General features: G+C 34.8%; 1 protein-coding gene across 3 annotated transcripts in view; it reads left to right on the top strand.

The window, feature by feature from the left end:
* The window catches only part of LOC145254825 (uncharacterized), a 597176-nt gene that overhangs the window by 20530 nt on the left and 555177 nt on the right, over positions 1-21469 (top strand). The gene's annotated exons all lie outside the window — the stretch shown is intronic.

Raw genomic sequence — 21469 nt, 5'->3', positions numbered from 1 at the left:
CAGGTTTAATCCTCCTGTGATGTTATATATATATATATATATATATATATATATATATATATATATATATATATATATATATATATAAATATACTTCATTTACTCACATAAATTTATACGAATGCATAAACTTTAAGTATTTACTTCAAAAGTGTTCAATACGTAGGTAGAGCTAGTTAGTAATTTATAAAATATATATGGCGATTAAGCTACACTGAATATTTGGCGTTTCATCCACTCTAGGATTCGTCAGGCTTATGCGCGAATTCTGTGGTTGTTTCTGGTTTTTATATGGTCCTCTTCTGTTGATGATTTTAGTTAGCCAATCAGCTTTCTAGTATCCACCGCGCCCCTTCCTATCAGCCAATGGGCATGCATTTTATCGGACAAAGGATCTGTTTTAAAACTAGGTTAGTGGTTTAAGGCAGACATTTTTTTTTGTTAGTTTATAAATATACATATGTGTACACACATATATGCACACATATATATATATATATACATATATATATACATACATATATGTGTGATTGTTTATGTATATTCATATTTATTTAATTTATTTATTTGTTTATTTTCTATTGTTTTTGTTAGTTTTAAAACTATTTTGTATCGCTATCCTAGAGTAAATTTTATTTTGTGAATCTTCAGTGCAGGGTGTCACAATTAACATATATATGACTACTTCATTTAATCACATAAATTAATATACGAAAATATAATTTTATGCGTAAATTTCCAGTATTTACTTCAACAGTGCTCAATACATACGTAGAGCTATATATATAGGGGATTAAAGAATATTGAGAAGGTTCTATAAACGTAGACTTATCAAGATACAAGAAACTCAACATGTGAGGGTGGAGCATAAGGATATAAAGAAAGTTATAAAGAAGATAAAATAAATATGGATTTATTTGTCAGTTCGATAATAAAACATCATTGATTATAGCCCTTCATACCAATGATGTTTTCCTTCCTTATTAAACTGACAAACAAATTCATACATACTTATATTCACTTTATCTTCTCTCTCTCTCTCTTTCTCTCTCTCTCTCTTTCTCTCTCTCTCTTTCTCTCTCCCCCCCTCTCTCTCTCTATATATATATATATATATATATATATATATATATATATATATATATATATATTTAGTAGAAATGGTAATTAATAAAAACCTGAAGAAAGTGCTCAATACTGTTGCAGAGCAAATATGCGTTTTATTTTTATTACCGTTTTCTTTTCTGTTTAGTTACGTTTTTGGCCGCCATGTAGCTTCCTCAGACTTTTACAGAAATGTCCTCCCATGACATCATTCATTCTTTCATTCCACCATAAACGAACATTCCTGTAAAAGTCTGAGGAGACTACATGACGGCTAAAAAACGGTCGCGTAGCTGAAACAATAATGTAACTAAACAGAAAAAAACGGTAATAAAAAATAAAACGTATATATATATATATAACAGGGAGACCCGACGATGGCCGGGATTTAATGATCATCAAAAAATGTTTCACACTTCCATATTTTCATCATAATCAAAATCGATAAAATCGACCCATTTTTCAATGAAACCGGTTGATTGCTTGCTCTAGTTGAAGACCCATCGCGGTGCACCAGGAGGAAGCTTCACACGTCTCCCCACAGTGATGACCCAACCCACAATACATTATAGTCTACATTACATTACCTACTGTGGATTTTACGAAATTATTATTTTTATTTATTTTATATAGAATGGCTTAAATTAAAGTTTAAAATGCAAAAATCACCTTTCATGTTTCATTGTAATTTTTTCCCCTAATTCTCGTATTTTTTATTTTATTTTTATTTCATTTTATTTTACTTGGCTTTTTATACTTAGTTTTTTATATTTATTTTTTATTCTTTTATATCTAATATTTTTGTACTTCTTATACTTTTATATTGATTTTTTTTTATAATTTTATACTATTTTATACTTTTTTTATCCCTTTATTCTACCATTTGCTTATCCTTTATTTTATTCTTTTATATTGTTTCATATTTTATTTTCTTATATTTTATCCTTTTACCCTTTATTTTTTTCATTATATTAATTATTTCTAATAATTTATATTCATTTAAATACTAAGTTGTAATTCTGATACTCCTTCTAATACACACGGACCTAGCACAAGTCCCCTATTTCAAGAAAATCCCTTCCATAGTTATAACTAGGGCTATGACAACAGCATATTCTTTTCATTGTTTTGACTCTCAAGTATATATCCGACACGGTTAGACACAGTTAATCAACCGAGAACCACTTCACTCTATATAAAAGCATATAAGATATCAACGGATACACACTCGAGTGTCAAAACAATGAAAAGAATATGCTGTTGTCCAAGACCTAGTTATAACCCATAACTATATATGATTAAATATACATCCACTTTCAATCACTTCTCCTATATTCTTCCCAATAGTATATGTTATAAGGGAGATAACTACGTATCAAACCGGATACGAAACAGTATATAAAAAGGCTACCATTTTAAGGTAGGGCGTCTTGTCTTGTTTGCAGCCTTGCGTCCTACAAGTCTCACAAGTGTACTCCGGTTAACCAAGCTTTCCAGGGACGAGCGTTTAGCTCTCACACGCTTAGTTCCTTTTTCTTTACCTTCATTGACATTTATCTAACTTCAAAAGCAAGTAGCCATTTTGTATTTGTATTATTGCGAAGTACCAATAAACCTTTTTGTTACGCATTCCACTCGGCGTATTTTGACAATATTATATAACGTTGAACAGGATATAACAGTATAGATGTGCATACTCACCATGCCAACGTGATATACACTTACTTTCATTTTATAATAAAAGCTGTATTCCTCCTCTATCGCATAGATCACTGTAGTTCTCCCATTTCTCTCCCCCTACAGTTTCAATATATTACCATTCTCCTCTCACAAAAAATTATTTCGATCCTAATGAAGCTATCGCTAGACATTGCATCACTATTATTTTACCTAGCATCTTCTCTCCTCTTCTGATGAGAAGCATTAGGCTTCGAAATACCTCAGGATAAAGAGTTTTACTTATCTCACAGCCCTAATTGATGTATCATTCTTATTGAATAAACGAATAAATTTATATGCATTAGTATATATATTTATATTGTCGTTTTCTTATTTTCTTGATATCTAATATATAAAAGGTTGTATGTCTGTTTGTCTGTCTGTCTGTCTCCATATATTCAAATTCTATCTCCCCTGAAACTAAAAGTCGCAGAGCGGCGCTAGGGAACTCCAATGATTGGATATCTTACGGACCGTTCTTTTATGGGTCTTTAACCGGTTAAAATAGTTTTCAAGGGGGCCAAAAATGGGTCAAAATTGAAAAAAATCGTTATACATTTTGTATATTCATCTTAGTTTATTTTTAATTTTTAATCAGTTTATATGCGTATCACGTTGGTACAGTAGTAACGTTACCAGCTTTGGATGCTACAGTTTCGGTTTCGATTCTAGCTGATGGCTCCCAAATACTTTTTTTTTTAAAAACTTTTGAAATCACGACTATGATAATATATACAAAATCAGGACAAATTAAAATATCATATTTAAGCGTATTTTATGACCGGGCAAAAACCCCTCCCCCGCTAGTTCTATATAAGACTGCGCATCTAAAACGAGAATTGGTTAAAGCTCATAAAATTCATACTAGAATTTTCCGGATAAATGTAATAATAAATTCTAAGTGACAGGTTGAAGTGCAGGTTGAAGGTTCAATTCTCAGTATGGATGATAGTAAAATTACAATTATAAATACTTTATGATCCCACCTGGTTAATGAAACGAGAGTAGATTATCCTTATTGATTGATTAAATGAAGAATTCTATTCGAATCCCATACAGATTCCTGTGTTTGACTTAGAGAAACTCGGAAGTTACATCGTTGTGTGAATAACATCCAAAATAAGAAAAAGTATCTGAATTTTTTGAGATGAGGATCATTTGTATTATTTAAATTATTCGCAGTGTTATTTTCACAACGTTTCGGTCGATGTAACCTTCGACCTTCTTCAGAACTCGGGAATCTGCATGGAAGTTTCGACTGGAACCCTTTAAATTGGTTGGTTGGTTGTTTTTGTTTTACGGCATATCAACCCTTTTCAGGTTATTTAATGCTGAATCCAAAGATTTTGAAGAAAATTTTTTTAATAGAATATATTTGTTGTTTTCAAGTCGGTTTCTATTTAACCCACAGTTGGGACCCTAACAGGTACTACCTCTCCGGGTCAGAATGGACCTGGGAGCAATGGCAATTAAATGGTGGCTTCACACTCCCCAAAGCTGCAAGCTAGGGTTTCACCACTGGATATAGTTTAAGGTCATATCCAGGACCCTGGAACCCTTTATTTAATCCAGGAGGTAGCATGCTCTTACTCTGTCAGCCATGACCGGTTAGAAGTCCTACGTAAAATCCACAATTGTATTTTGAGTGAACCTTCAACCTATTTTCTGTTTTTAGTTGCACAATCTCACTAGTTATCAATATACATCACACTTATTACTACAAATAACCATATACATATCCACCGACAGACAGTTTCACTGTATCACAGCTCTTCAGTGTGACCAGACAAGCACCAGGGATCGAACCTACAATCATTTTGCTGATAGTCGGCAGTTCTATCCTGTTGTCCATGGAATCGGTGCCTGCAAAGGATATCAACAAATATCTATTTATATAAACATTTTACAGGGTTCGATTTGTTTTTTTTACATATAAAGAGTTTCACGTTATGCTAAACAAACTGTGGGGTGAAATCATTTGCAATAGTGCTCAACACAAGGAGGGAGGAGACTTAAATAGTCATCCACACACACACACACACACACACACACACACACACACACACACACACACACACACACAGACACACACACACGCACACACACACACACACATATTGAGTAAAACGATTCATAATTGTGAATTAAAAATCAGTTTCAAAAGGAAAAAAACAAAAAACAAAATCCACTAGATTGTACGATCGTTTCTGAAACGATGTTTATTTTATTTCAATTGACAATAAATATTGACAACAATTTAACAAAAGTTTTGTCCTTTAAAAACAAAGTCTCCTCATCAGAAAAAAATTAGGGGGAAGAAGATAATAAAACTAAAAGAAAAAGTCTCCTCATCCACAAAAATAGGGGGAGGGGGGAAGCAGTTAAATACACCAAAATTTTGACCCAACTTAACACTTTTATAAAACCTTTCATCACAAGTGCATTTGAGAAGTTTTATCACCGCAGAAGCAGAAAAGCACAGTGTATAAAATCGCCTGTAGATTTTTTATAAGACAGATGAACGTTCGAAACTGATGTTTCTTTTTAGAGCAAAATTGAACCATGATACATGACATTTGTATGTTTTACTTTAAGTTAAGTAATTTTGTAAAAATAATTTCATATAATCAACAGTTTGATCAAATGAATGTTTCCGTTTAGACCACAATTGAACCGTCATTTGTGGTCTTGGCTTTTGAATTTTAAACTTTAATGAAAAGGCATTATCTCTTCTCTATTTTATCTATCTATCTTCTATCTATATAAATAAAATGAACTCATTTTTTCCCGTGGGATTTTGACATTAATAGGATTAAAAATCAAGATATTTCATGCAAATATAATATGCACAAACGGCTGAACAATATCTGAGGTGTGTTATAGGCTTATTATTTCTCAAATTCCTCGATAATCTTAAATTTCTATACTTTTTCTGCTGAGAAGTCACGGCCAAAATCGGTTAAGATCAATGGAAGTTGTAAAATATTTTCTCTCTAATAAATTCCTCCTCCCCCTGCCACCACTTAACACCGTTTGGGGATCGTTCACAAGGAACAGTTGAGAAGAGAACACCGGTTTGGCTTCGTAGTTCTTTCATGTGAAGTTATTTAAAATCACTAAACTAATCTGCAGTGCTCTGTGGCGTAGTGGTTAGCGTGCTGGACAATTCACATTATATTTTCACGTTCGCGCCGACCTACCGTAGTCGTTTTTTTTTTTTTTTTTTTTCCTAAACAACTGGAATGGACTTTTCTTGGTGGCCGAACTGTTAACGTTGCGGATGTTTTTTTTTTTGTTTTTTTTTTCACACTTTATTTTCCTACTTTTACTCATGACTCCGGGTTTGATCCTTCCTACTTACCTACCATAACATTTTTTAAAACTCCCCCCCCCGTCCCGGAAACAAACACTCAGGCAACGCCGGGTACCCCCGCTAGTTTACAAATAATTTGAAAAAAAGTAACAGTATATTCTCTACAGTGTCATGTAGACTGCAATGTATTGTAGAATAAGTCATTGCGAGTGACATATGAAGCTTCCTCCGGCCACGCTGCGAAGGGTCCCTAACTAGAGTAGGCAGTAAATCGATTTGATTTTAGGCGATTTCACTTATTTCCATGTCAAAAAGTATAGGGGAGTGGAACATTTGTTGATCCTTATTCAATCCCTAACAACGCTGAGTCTCCCTGCTTGTATTTTTATGTTTATATGTAAAATATCCATTATAAACTAATTAACAAATCATAATCAATTGTTGAGTACCCGTTCTACGCATAAGGGATCAGAATGTAAGTATTATTTAGCCATCTGTTAGGCAGATATTCTTTTTATATCTCCATTATGAAATTTGTTTCAATTGAGTCAGTCTATCTTTTGTGCGTGCTGTTAAATTTTGTCTTCTAATTCCGAATTAGAAGACAAAATGTTTTTTACAAACACAGAGTTTCACGTCATGCTAACCAAACTGAGGGATGAAATCATTTGCGATAGTGCTCAACACAAGGAGGAATATATTTTGTTGCTGAGATAATATATTCCAAACATCTATATTTTTATAAAGTAATAGGGTTCGTGTGTTTCTGTCTGTGTGTACAGCTCTCCATCATCAACGAAATATAAAGGAGGTAAGAGGGTAGATCTCTCCTGGTAGAGAAACATTAGAACCCATTTTAGGATGTTTCTGTTATAGGAGACATAAGAATCTATGCCTAATTTCTTTATATACTATTCTACAAACCACCCCCATATCGAATGACTTATGCTCATTTGCATATCACATTATATTAAATCTCTTTAACTAATTACCTCGACCTTATTACATATTGGAAATATTCTAATCATTTCAACTGTACTATTTACAAAATCTATTTAACATTTAATTATTTAATATATTTTCATTTAATTTTATATTCGATTTATTTCACTTTACGTATATTATCAAAACAATTCATTGGCGAGGAAAGCTTTATGTTTTGGGATTGTATTGAAAATGTAATGGAAATTTCAATTTCGTTCCGTTTTAATCTTTTATATTTTACTTGCCAATATAATTGAAAGAATACAATTCAACTATCGTAATTTTATATAAATAAACAAAAACAAATATTTTAAAATAAAACTTTATTAAAAAAGAAATAATTTTATTTTTAAATGAAAAAAATCAATTTAGTAAAATAATTGTATTAAACACCCCCAGCCTTGTCAGCAAACCTGTAAACCTATAAAAGTTAACATTTCGAATGTAAACAGTGATTTTTCGATTTTGTTAGCGCTTGCCGCAATTAAAGACAATTAAAACGGAACTAACTTTATTTCCATTCTATTTTTTAAACAACCCCCAAAACATAACGCTCTCTTCCAGTTATAGCCAATTTTTTTTAATTAAATAAAACAGGTCAAAATAAACAGATAAGCGCATTTTCTTTTACATTTTTCTTACAACCATTGTCATTTAACCAACTGCAGGATACCGTTACTTTTGTGGGGTTGTTTTGAAAATGGCACGGAGATTATAATTTCGTTCCAATTTAATCTTTCTGGTCGAGCCTATTTCGAAAGCCTGTCTTATCATAGATTTGAACTACAAATAATTTATTACATTTTGATTATTACTATCTTAAGACTTAAAGCTTATATTTATTTCATTTTTCTATTTATATATTGAATTAGTTATTTCCAGTCTTATTTAAACTTAGTGCTTTCTTTAAACCGGATGAACCTTTTATAAAAATATGAGTTTAACGTAAAGAACACGAACAAGGTTTTATTCAACTGAATTTCTTCCAGTTTACTAACAAAATATATAAATTTAAAATAATAAAATAAAAAGGTTATGTAATTTAAAAGAAATACACGTACTCACAAAAGCAGAACTTTTCTTACACATTTTTTTCTTTAAAACCATAACAATGAGACTAACAATTACCTAGATCTTAGTAATTATTTGTTTTAATAGAACTGTTTTAATTGTACTGTTTACTTAGTTAACCTAAGTTGGTATTACATTTATTTTACATTTACTTTTTTTTTTTTTAATTATTACTTTTAGACTGTGACGTTTACACCTGGAAGTAATGAGTCACACGTAGGTCGCTTTTATTCATTCCTTTTGGTCAAGATCAAAGTGTAGTATCTGTTCTTCAGATGCTGCACTTCATTTTCTTGTTCTCTTTCGGTGGAGGAGAAATCCTTCACGACTGAGACAATTTTTATTTTTGTACCTTTTCTCCACGTTAAAAAACGACCCTGGTGTCTAACTCTGTCATGGGAGGCATAGTAAATAGGTACAATATAATTGTTTATAATTGTACTATTCAGAAATATTATTTATAGTTCGTCCATTTCAGTTAGTATACATTTCCTTTACGCTTAATTAATTTACAATCATTAATATCGTTAAACAATTCCGTTTAAAACCGAAATTATGCCACCCAAACGAAGTAGAAACGAAAGTGAGGAAGAAAGAATGGAAAGATTGGAAGCTAATAGACTAAGAGTTGCTGCAATTCGCTCCAATGAAAACAATTCAGATAGAGAAAGACGTCTAGAACTTAACAGGATACGTCAAAGAGAAAGGAGAGCAAGACTGTCAGATTTGGAAAGAGAAACCCAACGTGAAGCTGACAGAACTAGACATGCTGTAAGGCGGTTAAATTCATCACAAGATGAAATTCAAGAAAGGCAAAGATATGCACTGGAAAGAGAAGCAATATTACGATCGAATGAATTATATGAGGTAAGTAGACGTACACAAGGTCAGTTGAGAGTGGCTCAACGACATCAGAATGAATCGGAAACCCAACGAAGCTTTCGCCTATACCAAGGGCAACGAGAGGCTGCATGGAGAGAGAGTATGACTTTGCCCCAGCAATTGACAGAAAACGAGGCAGCTAGACAACGAATGACTGCTTTGAGACACCATGAAATAGAACACTGCAATAGAAAAGGATTGCTCTACAACAAAAATGACTCTCTCACTACAGCTGATATAGGAAAAATGGACAAAGTATGTCAACATTGCTCAGCTGTAAAATTTAAAGGAGAAACCCCTGGTTGTTGTTGTTCTTCTGGCAAAGTTGTGCTTGATAGCTTTCCACCACTGCCTCAGTTGCTTCAAGATTTGCTCTCCGGCAATGGTCCCATCTCTAAAGATTTTCTGCAAAATCTACGCAGTTATAACAATTGTTTTGCAATGACATCATTTGGTCACAAAATTGCGGCAGTACATGGGTGGAATCCTTCTTTTAGAATTCGAGGCCAGGTTTGCCACCAGATTGGGAGTCTTTTACCACCTGAAGATGAAACAGCAAAGTTTATTCAAGTCTACTTCTTGGATAGTCTGGAAGAGGAACTACATAATCGGGGACGTGACAGTAGACTCAATAGAGACATTCTCCAAAGTCTGACTGAATTTTTACATGAGAACAACAGCTTCATTTGTCAGCTGAAAACAACAAAGGAGAGGATTGAAGAAGAACACTTGGCAGAACATAAAGTTGTCATAAGGGAAGACCGAAGGCCGCAAGAAGAGCATCCACGGCGATTCAATGCTCCAACAACAACGTATGAGATTGGAATATTAATGGAGAATGAACCAACAGCTAACCGGGATATTGTCTTGCGTTTTAGAAATGATACATTAAAATGGATCTCCGAACTACATCCCCTCTACGATACTTTAATGTACCTGTTAATGTACCCCTATGGTTCTCCATCTTACAACATCTACATGAAGGCATCCAATGGGCGAAAAGTTACCCAACAGCAATTTTATTCGTACCATTTAATGACTCGGCCTGGAAACTATTTTCTCTGGTACCGAAGGCTATTTCAACAATGGCTGGTGGATGTGTACTGCAAGATTGAAACAGAACGTTTACAGTTCCTGAGGCGTGAGCAACAGACCCTGAGAGCTGACAATTATAGCAACTTGAGAGATTCAATTCTTAGGGAGGATGGGAATCCAGAACAGTTTGGTCAACGAGTTGTACTTCCGGCAACTTATACAGGAGGCCCTCGATACATGTTTGAGCGTCAAAGTGATGCCATGGCATATGTTCAGCGAATGGGCCGAGCCGACCTCTTCATCACGTTCACAACAAATCCAAAGTGGACAGAAATTACAGAAAATTGTCTTCAAGGGCAAGACCCTCAGGATCGTCCAGATATTGTTGCCAGGGTTTTCAGGCAGAAGCTAAAAAAGTTACTTGAATTTATTAAAAAGGGAGGATTTGGCAGGTTGAGGGCTTTCCTGTACAGTATTGAATATCAAAAAAGAGGACTGCCGCATGCACACATCCTCACCTGGCAGGCCCCAGAGGACAAACTTCTACCAGAAAAAATGGATCTCTGCATATCTGCAGAGATCCCTGACAAAGAGGAAGATCCTGATCTTCATGCTAAAGTGATGGCACATATGGTGCATGGAGCTTGTGGACCATTTAATCCAAATTGTCCATGTATGATTGACAACAAATGTTCCAAAAAATACCCAAAAGAATTTCTTCAGTGTACCGAGCAAGGCCAAGACTCTTACCCCAAGTACAGGCGAAGAAAACCAGAAGATGGAGGCCAGACTGGTACAATAAGGATGAAGAGAAATGGTCGGTATGTTAATCAAGAAATAACAAACCAGTGGATTGTTCCGTACAACAAGGTCCTCCTTCAGCAGTTCAACGCTCACATTAACGTAGAAATTTGCAGCTCGATCCAAAGCATCAAATATGTCCTCAAATACGTGAATAAAGGATGTGATCAAGCAGTGTTTGAACTACAAAGAACTGATGGAGCAGCTAACCAACAAGGCCAAGTACAAAGTCACATTGTGGATGAGATCCAGCAGTTCCAGAATGCAAGGTATGTCGGCAGTTCAGAGGCGGCCTGGAGGATATTGGAACATCCCATCCATGAACATTTCCCCCCAATTGTACAACTTTCTGTTCATCTTGAAAATGGGCAGCATGTCATGTTCTCAGCTGATACTGCTCTGGAACGAGCCCAAGGTCCACCGCCTGCCACAACTTTGACAGCATTTTTTCAACTCTGCCATGAGGATGACTTTGCAAGGGGTCTCAAATACGTAGAAGTCCCTGAGTTTTACACTTGGAACAAATCGACAAAGAAATGGATGAGAAGAATGCGTGGGGTACAAGTTGAAGGTACTGAAAATGATGATGTATGGAAGGCACCATGCATTGGGAGAATCTACACGATTAGTCCAAAAGCAGGGGAGTGTTATTTCTTACGCCTGTTGCTCAATGAGGTTGCTGGTCCAACTTCATTTCAAAATTTGCGAGCATACAATGGTCAGGTGTTTGAAACATACAGAGCAGCGTGCCTTGCTCAAGACCTTCTAGAAAATGACCATCACTTTCATCAAGCAGTAGGAGAGGCAAGTGCCACTCAATCACCTTCAAATTTGCGAAGCCTATTTCTGATAATTTTAACAGCCTGTGAGCCAAGAAATCCTCTTGAGATCTGGATAGCTTTTCGTGATGTAATATCTGAAGACATTCTTCACAGATACAGGCAAGAAGTTAACAATCCAGAAGCAGATTTTAATGAGGACATCTACAATAAAACTCTTTGTCTAATTGAAGAAAAAGTTCTCCTTATGTGCGGTCAACCATTGGCAAGCTATGGATTACCTGCACCAACGCAAGGGAGAGATGAAAGACTCGCGAGAGAGTATCAACGTGAAGTTACTTATAATCTTGAAGAACTTTCCCTACAAGCAGAAAATATGCAAGAAAAACTGACCGATTCTCAAAGAGAAGTTTACAATTCATTCATGGCAATGTTGCAAGCACAAGGTGAAATGAACAAAAACATGATGTTTCTTGATGCTCCAGGTGGTACGGGCAAGACTTTTGTAATCAATTTGATCCTTGCAAAGATTAGATCCATGAGAAAGATTGTGCTTGCAACAGCATCCAGTGGCATTGCTGCTACTCTACTACAAGGTGGCCGCACTCTTCACAGCACTTTTAAAGTACCCTTGGATACTCATCGAATGGATCAGCCAGTTTGCAAAATTACTGGTAACTCAGCCTTGGCAAATGTAATTAGAGACACCTCTGCAATCATTGTAGACGAAGCCCCAATGACGCACAAGAGTGCTTATGAAGCAATTGACCGAACACTGCAAGACATCACAGGAAACAAGAATCCCATGGGTGGCATTCCAACCTTATTTTGCGGTGATTTCCGTCAAATCCTCCCAGTGGTTAAAAATGGCACAAGGGCTAACATTGTCAATGCAAGTTTGAAACAATCCTATCTCTGGAGGCACGTTATAGTGAAGAGACTGACTACTAATATGAAAGCCTATATCTCTGATAACACAGCTGCAGCAGACTTCTCAAAATTGTTTCTCCAAATCGGTAATGGTCAGTTTCCTATCACTTCTTCACCTGACACAATTAAGATTCCAACTGCGCTTGGTAAATGTGTCGGTAATCAGAAGCAACTGAAAGACAAAGTGTACCCAGACCTGTAAAACAATGGAAAATCACCGGATTGGCTTGCTGAGAGGGCTATTATTTCGCCATTAAACAGCAATGTGAATCATTTGAACAATTCAATAATGGATGAATTTCCAGGAGACACAAAGCAATACAAGTCAGTTGATTCGGCTACTAATGAATATGAAGCTGTTCACTACCCTGTGGAGTTTTTAAACTCTTTGGAGATATCTGGAATGCCTCCACACATTTTAAATCTCAAAATTGGATCGCCAATCATGATTCTTCGATCCTTGGAACCGCCAAAAACAACAAACGGAACCAGATGTGTTATCACCAGATTGCACACCAATGTACTTGAGGCCACCATTTCCTGTGGTCCCTACAAAGGCGAAACCGTTCTACTGCCAAGGATCCCCTTAGTTCCATCGGACTCAGAACTTCCATTTAAATTCCGGAGACTCCAATTTTCTGTGAAGGTGTGTTTTGCAATGAGCATAAACAAAAGTCAAGGTCAGACATTTAACACCATTGGCGTAGACTTGACATCAGACTGCTTCAGTCACGGTATGTTCTACGTCTTCATCAGCCGGACAGGAAGTTCAGAAAAACTCTACATTCTGGCTCCAAATCAAAGCAGCAGAAATGTAGTTTACCCTGAGGCTCTTCAGTGAAAAGTTCGAGAAATGGATATGAGGAAAAACTGACATGATCTGATTGTGGTAAGTTTTTAGTATTGAATGTGCAAGATAAAATTTAAGCAAGAGTTGAAAATTACTTCAATGAAAAATTTACTACGTAACATCAAGTAAACTTCCTTTTTGATGAAAATGTTTTGTGAAGTTCCTGATTGAATTTCAGTCACTACAAGAGGTAGTTAAAATGTTAATCACCTTATGCAATCGTTGCTCTTACAACATCAACTTACTGGAAAGGTGCCCACAGATTTTGGTACCCGAGTGCGCAACAAAGCTCCGTGCGAAGCACGGGTATCTTTGCTAGTTATATATAATAATCTGTAACTAAATTTATAGACATGCACATCCTAAATATTAAAATTCAAAAAAATATAATGTACTGTTGCTGCTTGTCAAGAATAGATATTCCAAAAATTATAATGATCGGTTAATTAGTTTAAGAATAAATGCAATACATATTAATATAGAAACTAGTGATGGGACGATTCCAATATTTTTCCCGATTCTGATACAATTCCCGATTCCGTGCTAAATTCCTGATTCCGATACAATTACTAATTCCGATTCTTTATAAATCTGTAATTGTTTTACTATAAAATTGTTATTTTCACTGATTTCTGTAAAAAACACATGTTAAATATGCAGATATTCTCCTAAACGTAAAAATACACTTGTGGAGGATGATCTATCGATTTTAGCTTTACTGGAAATTTAAAAATCAATAAATATTTATTATTTTATCATTATTACCAGCAATGGAGGATTTTGCTTTAAAGAAAATCAAATAAAAAAAAAAGACAATTAAAAGAATCGTTTTGGCATCGGAAAATAGGCATCAATTTTTCCGATTCCGATGCCCTCAAATCTTTCAATTTTTTCCGATTCCCGATTCTGATTAATTGTCTCAACACTAACAGAAACACGTACAAAAATTAAAATGATCGGTTAATTAGTTTAAGAATAAACCTTATCCATATAAATATAGAAACACATACATATATTTAAATTTATATAAACAAGTCAGATCATGTGGAAATTCCACGGGTGCTTCTTTTATCAACCTGTATAAAAATTGATGTTGATTATTGTTAGTAGCATTAATGTCTCTAATTATTTTAGAATGTGTTTGTTGATTAACTCATATGTAGTATAATATTAATGTACATAAGAAAAAGCCGTAAGGCAAAAAAAAAAAAAATTGATTAACTCACATTTAGTATAATACTAGCCTGGGTGCCCGGCGTTGCCCGGCGTTGCCCGGCGTTGCCCAGGTGTTTGGAGGTGTGTGTTAAGCAAAAAAAAAAAATGTAGTAGGCAGGCAGGCTCGAACCCGTGACGTGAAGGCGGAAAAGAAAGCGGAGGTGTGTGTAACGGTATTGGTTGAGCAAAAAAAAAAAAAAAAGTAAGAGTAGTAAGCAGACTCGAACCTGTAACGTAGCAGAGGGGGAAAAAAAAAGTGAAAAAAAACCCAAACCGTCTTACCGATGTGCCTATCGTGGTTGTGACATTACAGGCTGTCGAAATAACGCCTTTTAAGCGATGTCGTGAACGGGAGGGTTGAATTACTTGCAAAAAATGTGAGCGAAAAAATCGACCCTCCATATAGGAAAGTGCTTAGTGGAGGGTGAAGGAATTCCTGTTTTTGGCCAATTTTTCAATATTTGTCGTCTGAAGGGTTGAGCTTCAAAATGATACCTATATCGTGAAATTCTATTGCCTCTGTCTAAAGTTTTAGACATACATACATACATATATACATACATACATACATACATACATACATGATGATTGCAACGTCTTGTCAGACGAGCGCCACTCTCTCAGACACTTAAAGTCCATGAACCCAAAAATGACTTCCATCGCCAAAGGACCATCTTAATAGACAAATGCCCGAGGGAGTATCTGTACACACGTGATGTTACAGAGTCTTAGCTTTGTACGACAGCTAAGTTTCTCTCTCGGTTCAAAATATTGAGATCCAGCAACAAGCAAGAACAAGATAGCCAGCAACAAGTTAAACTGCAGACCAGCTTAATGTGGGTACTGGTCTCCCGCTTTATGGGTTTTTAAATCAGAAATCTGCTTCTCCTAGAAAGGTTGCCTTCACCATGGCTTACAGGGGCTCTCTTCACCCCAACACACACATACATACACACAAACACACACGGTGCTAGTTAGCCGTTGACTCCGAAAAAGGGTTCATTCGGCCTTTGGAAGGTCTTGTTTTTAATCCTTCAGGGTGACTAGCCACACTCCTCACCAAACAAGTCTGGTGGGGGAACCAGTTTAGTCGCCGGTGACCTGACCATGAGGCAGGTAGTACTGGGTTACATGGTACCAGTAGCATATAACATGACCTGACATACATACATACATTTAAATAGACAGGTGAGATTTATATTATAGACTAAAGTATATAAGAAAAAAGCTGTATGGAAACAAACGTTGATTAACTAGCATTTAGAATAATATTAAAGTACATAAGGAAAAAGCCTTAAGGCAACAAATACTGATTAACTCATATTTAGTATAATATTAAAGTACACAAGAAAAAGTCTTAAGGCAACAAACGTTGATTAACTCACGTTTAGTATAATATTAAAATATATAAGACAAAAGTATTATGGAAAAAAACGTTGATTAACTCATATTTAATATAATATTAAAGTATATAAGAAAAATGCCTTATGAAAAAAAAAACGTTGATTAATTGACATTTAGTATAAAATTAAAGTATATAGGAAAAAGTCATATGGAAATAAGCTTTGATTAACTCACATTTAGTATAATATTAAAGTAAATAAGGAAAAAGTCCTAAGGAAATAAACGTTAATAAACTGACAGTATAATAATCGATGGTTACCTGTGTGTGCTTGTGCATTTGAGTCACTGTATCAGCCCTTCTCATAAAACTTTAGCTAATGTTATGGATGTAATTAAATCAATTTAATTGGGTTTTGATGTAGGTTTTAACTGCTAATTAATTCTCATATTGAATCACACGCTTTGGCATGTATAGACACATCTCACTGCCATCCCCGCCTTCCATAAAGAGCGTGAAGTGGCTAGACCAGGGGAATTATGCATGCACACTATAAAAAGCGTACAAATTTATTGGTCATCGACTGGTCATTTTACTTAAGCAATCATTGTATACTTGATAACATCTGGCCTTTGTACATTGACGCCCCGGTTTGAAAGACTGGCCATGCACAGTGTTCACGATCGCTTAATCAAGAGATTAATAAGATTACTGCTATGGTATGAGGCCAAATAGATGAGTGATAGGGCCAGATTGGATTTGTGTATCTGAGGTTTTATGTGTGTGGAGTTTTGTATGTGTGAGGTTTTGTGTGTATAAGGTTTTGTGGGTGTGAGATTTTGTGTGTGTGTGTGTGAGGTTTTGTGTGTATAAGGTTTTGTGGGTGTGAGATTTTGTGTGTGTGTGTGTGTGTGAGGTTTTGTGTGTGGTAGGTTTTGTGTGTGTATGAGATTTTGTGTGTGTATAAGGTTTTGTGTGTGAGATTGTGTGAGGTTTTGTATGTGTGAGGTTTTTTATGTGTGAGATTTTTTTTGGGTGAGGATGTGTGAGATTTTGTGCGTGTGAGGTTTTGTGTGCGTGTGAGGTTTTGTGTGCATGTGAGGTTTTGTGTGTGTGAGGTTTTGTGTATGTGTGAGATTTTGTGTGTGTAAGGTTTTGTGTGTGTGAGATTGTGTGAGGTTTTGTATGTATGAGGTTTTTTATGTGTGAGGTTTTTTGTGTGTGAGGATGTGTGAGATTTTGTGTGTGTGAGGTTTTGTGTGCATGTGAGGTTTTGTGTGCGTGTGAGGTTTTGTGTGTGTGTGAGGTTTTTTATGTGTGAGGTTTTGTATGTGTGAGGTTTTGTGTGTATGTGACGTTTTGCGTGTATGTAACGTTTTGTGTGTATGAGATTTTGTATGTGTGAGGATTCGCCAATCATTTTTATAAACACAAGTTGTAAATTGTCTCGGGCACGACGTTAAACTGCGACCATTTCTACCTTACTAAATTAACCAATTAATACTTAACATAATGTTTCCAGTTTTTGTAAAAATAAAAATGTATATTTGTGAATTTTCGTGCATAGGTTAATATGTATTTGAAAAGTATTCTATTTGTATGTTTATATATATTTGAAAAGTGTTTATTTTTATATGTATAAAAGAAAACAAAAAAAGCCTCAATGTCATAAAAAAATGTCTTCTTTTTGCACACATTATACCAGTATAGTAATAATTCTTTTTGACCAATGAGAATAAAGACAAATTCCCTCAAAACCAGAAGAAAAAAACCAAAAAGAAAAAACAAAAAAAAAATATTTTTTGGTTTATTTTTCTTTGTTCATTTATTTGTTTATTTTTATGTTTTAAAAGCCCAGTGGCAAGGCCTGGAAGGGTGGACCTCCTAGGTATTAACCCAGATGGCATACCTCAGTCCGACAGGTGCTGGGCCGGTTCCTGGCCCCTCACCTGTCGGGCTGAGTGTCAAGTGACGAATCCTCGACAAGTACTTCTACCCTGTCTCCCTGCAGCCGAAGCCGCTAGGAGACCTTCCCCATCAGACGAACTAATGGGGGTATGAGACGAATGGATTCGCCAATCATTTTTATAAACACCGGCCGTGCTAAACAACCAATAAAAACGTTTCAAAATTATTATAAAAAATTGTCGAATTTTAAATTCAATCAGTTCGCCGTTAATTACGCCATGGACCGCATTTGATTCTTGGCCGCCATCTTGGTTACTGGTCTGAACTACGCCGCGATCTTTGTTCAACACAATGTCTCAAAACTTAACATCCACAAATCTACTATGAAACCTTGTACGGAACACTGATGTCACATTTTGGCTGTTGGACCTCTGTCTCATTTGCGGGTTCTTAATAAGGTGCAGAAATGTTCATGTAATTTGACTGACCTCCACCTTTCCCTCTTTTTCTCTGCAACCTCTCATTTGCAGACGTGATGTTGCTAGTCTCGGTCTTTTCTATAAATACTATTACACATCTTCTTAATTGTCTGCTTCTTTTCTTCCAGCTCGTTTTACTCGTTGGTCTAGTGGTCTCCATAAATTCACCGATTTGATACGCTGTTGTAATGCATCTTCCAATTCCAGTTGCTTCTTTCCAAGAAATGCAAACTTGTGGAATTCTTCATGACTGACACAATTTTTTTATTTCTGTTCCTATCCCGAGTGCTCCTTTTTGGGAGCTGGATTTTCATCACATTTAAAACCGACCTTGTATCTAACTCTACCCTTGTGAGGAGGCAGGTAAATTGGAACACTTCACACATGAGAAAAACTCTGAAGATTTATTAAATAAATAAAAAAACAAACAATGTACAAATCAAATCTATACTCAGCTAAGATGTAATATATTTATATACTAATGTCTATATAATGTTTATATACTAATGTCTATATAATGTATATATAACGTTTATATACTAATGTCTATATAATGTATATATAATGTTTATATACTAATGTCTATATAATGTATATATAATGTTTATATACTAATGTCTATATAATGTATATATAATGTTTATATACTTATGCCTATATAATGTATATATAATGTTTATATACTAATGTCTATATAATGTATATATAATGTTTATATACTAATGCCTATATAATGTATATATAACGTTTATATACTAATGTCTATATAATGTATATATAATGTTTATATACTAATGTCTATATAATGTATATATAATGTTTATATACTAATGTCTATATAATGTATATATAATGTTTATATACTAATGTCTATATAATGTATATATAACGTTTATATACTAATGCCTATATAATGTATATATAACGTTTATATACTAATGTCTATATAATGTATATATAATGTTTATATACTAATGCCTATATAATGTATATATAACGTTTATATACTAATGTCTATATAATGTATATATAATGTTTATATACTAATGTCTATATAATGTCTATATAATGTTTATATACTAATGCCTATATAATGTATATATAACGTTTATATACTAATGTCTATATAATGTATATATAATGTTTATATACTAATGCCTATATAATGTATATATAACGTTTATATACTAATGTCTATATAATGTATATATAATCTTTATATACTGTCTATATAATGTATATATAATGTTTAAATACTAATGTCTATATAATGTATATATAATGTTTATATACTAATGTCTATATAATGTATATATAATGTTTATATACTAATGCCTATATAATGTATATATAACGTTTATATACTAATGTCTATATAATGTATATATAATCTTTATATACTAATGTCTATAAAGAAATGTTTAAATTTACTCCATATACCCATGCTACTCACTGTATTGTCGAGAATAGATATTCCCAAAATTATAATGATCGGTTAATTAGTTTAAGAATAAATCTTATCCATATAAATATAGAAACACATACATATATTTAAATTTATATAAACAAGTCAGATCGTGTGGAAATTCCACGGGTGCTTCTTTTATCAACCTGTATAAAAATTGATTTTGATTATTGTTGGCAGCATTAATCTTTCTTATTATTTTCGAATGTGTTTGTTGATTAACTTACATTTAGAAAAAAACTTAAGGCAACAAACGTTGATTAACTCACATTTAGTATAATATTAAAGTATATAAAAAAAGCCTTAAGGCAACAATAAACGATAAAATTATCGCCCTAGAAAAGACAACATGATTCCATTTCCATTCAATGAAAACCGGTTTTCTTTTTCTTTCTACAAGTTGGCCCGCTGTGTACGAATCCCAAGAGCGATAAGGAGCCTTCTATCATGTCTGAAAGTGTCACAATGTCTAACGAGTGAGATTGAAGATGCACCGCTTGTACAGCGGTGCATCTTCAATCTCACTCTCTACCAATCTAAGTTATGACAACAGCACCATTGCCAGCACCATTAAAAGGCATAGCTTGATAGCCACGAATAACACGGATGTGCCTTGGGTGATGAAAACAAAGTTTCCATCCACAGTTATGGTCTTTGGTGTGATTTCAAGTGAGGGCCACATCATGCCACCTCACATCTTCAAAGCCAGCTTGAAAGTCAACACCAAAGTGCACCTGGATGTGTTGAAGAGTATGGTGATCCCCTGGTTCAGTCAGGTGACAGCTTCTCAGACCCTGAGTGTGGCAGCAGGACTCGGTGCCGGCCCACAAGTTCAAAGAGACCCAGGCTGGGCTTAGAAGGAGTGCTATGACTTTGTACCCTTCTCTCAATGGCCCCCTTCTCTCTCGACCTGAACCCGCTGGACTACTTTGTTTGGTCATACGTCAAGAACATCACCAACATGACCTCTCACAACACCAAAGCTAGCCTGATTGCCACCATACACTGAGTGTTTGCTGAACTCCCGCCGGCGCTTGTGGAAAAAGCATGCCCCCAGTTCAGGACTAGTTCTCACAACACCAAAGCCTGCCTGATAACTGCCATCCGCTAAACTCCCACCGGCATTGTGGAAAAGGCATGCTCCCAGTTCCAAACCCATATCGAGGCAGTGATTGAGGCTGAAGGCGGCTACATTGAATAGATGTCAGCTCTATTACATAATCAAGCTACCTGAATTGATTTTTTTCAATAAAAGTTTTAAAATAAAACTGTAGTGTTGTTTTCTTAAGGGCAATAACTTTATCGTTCCACCCTGTACACATAAAAAAATCAGCATTAACTTACCGTTTCCTCCCAATAAAAATATTATAAAAATCATCATTGTTCGTTCTTGTTAGATTCTTACATCAAGTAGCTTCATGTCTTGTTTGGAGAGATTTCCATTATAAATGATAAAATGATTTAGTAAGAATCATTGAATTGGTATGAAATACTGGTTCCTATCATTTGGTTAGGCTGATTTCTTTTATAACAGAAGGATCTGTTTTGAAGCATTTAATACCGAAATCGGTTATTTTAGCAAAAGTCTTTAA

Source organism: Euprymna scolopes, chromosome 30 (genome assembly GCF_053919585.1).
Source record: "Euprymna scolopes isolate OS-2025 chromosome 30, ASM5391958v1, whole genome shotgun sequence".
Taxonomy (NCBI): Eukaryota; Metazoa; Mollusca; class Cephalopoda; order Sepiida; family Sepiolidae; genus Euprymna; species Euprymna scolopes.
The sequence above is the reverse complement of the archived record's forward strand: the minus strand, read 5'-3'. Positions and strand labels throughout refer to the sequence as shown.